Genomic DNA, 3,555 nt, shown 5'->3' with positions numbered 1-3,555 from the left:
CCTAGAAAGTCACTAATAAGCAAGTGATTCCTGACTTCAGCATCCAGATCTGAGAGAGTTTGGGGATTTACTATGAAGAACACTGTTTCATAAGGACCCAGGTCCTGTGAGGACTAAAGGTAGGAAATGGAGGGCAACAGAGGGGAGCTCGCATGTGAGAGCACATGGTTACCTCCACACTCTTGTCAGCTCTGGTAGTCTCTAGGAAGAGTGAACAGATGTAGTGTACCTTCACTGTAGCCTGTGAGGTGTTAGGGAAAAGTGAGGTCTATTTTGCAGAATCACTGGGGGATGAGGTCTGCTATAAAGCAGAGATGTCAGGAAGGACACATTAGATGAATAAATTTCAAGTAGATTTAGGGAACCCCATATATACAAGATGAGTCCAGGTCACATAAATAACCCTGAAGATCTTTTGCAGGGTTAAAGGGATATAGCATCTGTTCACTACTCCTGAGAGTTTTTGGGATTTGGGATTCTAGTGAGGAATTTAACCTCCAAGAGTGATCTCAGCTAGACATGGGTGCTAAAGGATCTGGCAAGAGTCAAGGTAAGGACACCAAGGGCTGAGTGAAGGTAGCCCAACTCCAGAGCACATACAGGGCCCCCACAGAAATCCACATTGCAACTTGTTACTCCCACAGTCCTGAACAGAGCCACCAGACTAAGCCCTTTATCTGTTTCTAGGCCATTCTTCTCTGAGAGCTAATAGTCTTATCAAGAAGATCTTGACTTGGGTCATCAGAGGAAAAATTCCAGTTATGTCAGGACTCAAGGTGAGAACTGAGAAAGTCCTATCACCCAACCACATGGGACCCAGCCCTTCTGTTGGCTGTGGGAAAACCTGGGTACTGTAGATAGATTCCTTCCCCTCACTTGCCTTTTCTTCTTTCTCACAGAAATAAGCCTCCACATTAAGGAAGGTGGGTTCAGCTCATCAGGGGAAGCAGTTCAGTCCTTGCAATTTATCGAGGTAAGTATGAGACAGGCACCACATCCCAAAATCCATGGAGTTTAGTGAAATGTATTACCTCTTCCCATCACCCCAGGCAAGTTTAGCCAGATATACGGCTCCCTCATTTCTTTGTTCCATCTCAGAGCTGTGGACTTTTCATTGCAAGAAGTGTGCTCTCAGGCCAGCAGAGAAGTGGGGTTCAGATTCTGACAGTGCAGAGTTGAGACCCTAGAATGACGACAGAGAGTATCATATGAGACAGCAGAGGTGCTCCCCAGAGTCCAACTCTCCTCTCCTATCAGGTCAAGACACCCAGTGTTATCAAGAGTCTGCAGTTCTGGGATGCCTTGACATCTCTTATAGCAGCTCCAGGGGCCAGAAGTGAAGGGCTTGGATCCTCCAGTCAGACATAGGAAAAGCCCAAACAGAGTCAGGAGTGAAGGTGAGGTACCAAGGGCCCCATCCACCCCAGAAAACAGGGACTCCACATTTCCCTGCCTCCTCTGGAGTGTCAAGCTCTGTAACATGGCTGTGCTTTGAAGACACCTCTCACTCCTTCCCTTAGTCTCGTAAGTAATAGGACTGATTGGAACACAGGTTCCTCTATGGCTATACAGTACTGGCCAAGAGGAAAAACTGTAAAAGGCCATTTTGAGAGGTTTCAAGGTATAACTATCAGCAAAGTATTCTCACACTGCCCTCTTCTTGCCCCAGGTCTGAGTCTGTATTACTGTGATCCTTCCCAGTCTCCTGCCTGCTAGCTTCAAAGAAATTCATCATGTCTCATCTACAGAAGAGGCAGTGTTACACATTTCAGGGAGAATCTCAGGCCCAAAGAGAACAGGGCCTGATGCCTGAGGGGGAAGAGTCCATTGACAATAATTTCTCCTCCTCCACTAGTCCAACCCTTCCCAGGACGATGCCTGCTGGTGGAATACCAAGTCATCACCAGAATCCTCAGAGAGCCTCATCTCCTCCCATTGTTATAGCTGAAGTTCCAAAATCCCCTTTGGATGAGGCCTCTGGCAACAAATGGATCTGGAAGAACCCATGGTATTGCGTCATACACTAAGTTCAAAGGCAACTGATTTGATGCAGTTCCTGCTCCTCAAGTATAGAATGAAGGAGCTGACCAACAAGGCAGAGATTGTAGAAAAGGTTATCAAAGATTATGAGCAATATTACAGTAGGATCTTAAATGAAGCCTCTGAGGGTTTGAAGCTGGTCTTTGGCATTGATGTGATAGAAGTGGACCCTGTTGTTCACACCTATGCCCTTGCCATTGCCCTGGGGATCACCTATGATGGGATGCTGACTGATGTCCAGGGCATGCCCAAGACAGGCCTCCTAATAATTGTCCTAGGTGTCATCTGCATGCATGACCACCATGCCCATGAGGATGAGATCTGGCAATCACTAAATACGATGGGAGTAATTTCCATGGAAAATCACTATGTAGCTGGGAATGCCAAGAAGCTTTTCACTGAAACGTTTGTACAGGAAGGGTATCTGAAATACAATCTGGTGCCTGACAGTGATCCCCCTCACTATGAGTTCCTATGGGGTCCAAGGGCCCATGCTGAAACCAGAAGTACAGATGTCATAGAGTTTTTGGTTCAGATCAGCAGGATTAACTAAGTGATTCAAGATACTTCCCATCCCTGTATTTAAAGGCTTTCAGAGAACATGGGATTTTGTTTAGAATTGCCACCACAAGTGGCATATTGCCATATAGCCAATACAGGTTCTAGTGTCACCATATTCAAAGCCTCCAATTCTTGATTGCATTTGAAAGTGGCAGTTAGTGTTTAAAGTAGCAGAGAGATGGTGTGGTGCTAGGGAAGTAAGTAAATAGCATCTTTTCCCCCTGCTTTATAAAGGTAACTTGGAACTTTTTTAAAATATTTTTTCCCATTTTGTTATTTTATTTAACAAAATCGCCCATCTTATGTTATGGTCTGTAATAAGGTAACATTTGTTATATGAATTTAATCTGAATTGTGAAAAACCTTAGTAATATAGCCAATGTCAAGAAATAAAAAAAAAGGAAAGAAAAAGTTAATTCTTACTTTCCTCTTCAACAAAATATGTTCCTCTGTAAAATTAAGTTACATGTGTAGATCTAAATGTGGTTGACTTTTTGAACATGTGTAAGGAATTACATCCTATTAAGTTACCCAGTGTGAAGCCCCAAAGCTTCTAAATTGTAGAAAAGCTCACTGAAATGTATAGAGTTTGGTTAATTTCAATGTGTGATGTTTTTGCTTTGCAAGTTCTTTTAATAAAATTACAATAAAAATAAGTCGTTCTACTTACTGGCTGATTTGTCAAGGACCTGTTCTTTGCAAGGACCTGTGTTCACAGGGAAATACTAGGAAAAGCTAGAGCTGCCTTACCTATAAATGGTAAGGTCTACGAGCAGCAGCCATATAAAAAAAAAGAAATGAGGTGTCCTCTTAGACCAAAGGAGCGATTTCATGCTGTGCCTTAGGCCCAAGAAGTAGATATTTTAATTCTGAGCAGTTCCTTTTCCATTTTCAGAACAGTTTCTTCTAGGGTTATTTGGGTTTAATTTTTCTTTTATTGTTAGTAATTATGTG

General features: G+C 43.1%; 1 pseudogene; it reads left to right on the top strand.

Annotated features, from left to right (window-relative positions):
- The first annotated feature begins 1,733 nt into the window (after positions 1-1,733).
- On the top strand, positions 1,734-2,468 carry LOC116888411 (annotated as a pseudogene).
- The last annotated feature ends 1,087 nt before the right edge of the window (positions 2,469-3,555 follow it).

This window comes from Rattus rattus, chromosome X (genome assembly GCF_011064425.1).
Source record: "Rattus rattus isolate New Zealand chromosome X, Rrattus_CSIRO_v1, whole genome shotgun sequence".
In the NCBI taxonomy this organism is placed as follows: domain Eukaryota; kingdom Metazoa; phylum Chordata; class Mammalia; order Rodentia; family Muridae; genus Rattus; species Rattus rattus.
This window is presented reverse-complemented; position numbering and strand designations above follow the sequence as displayed.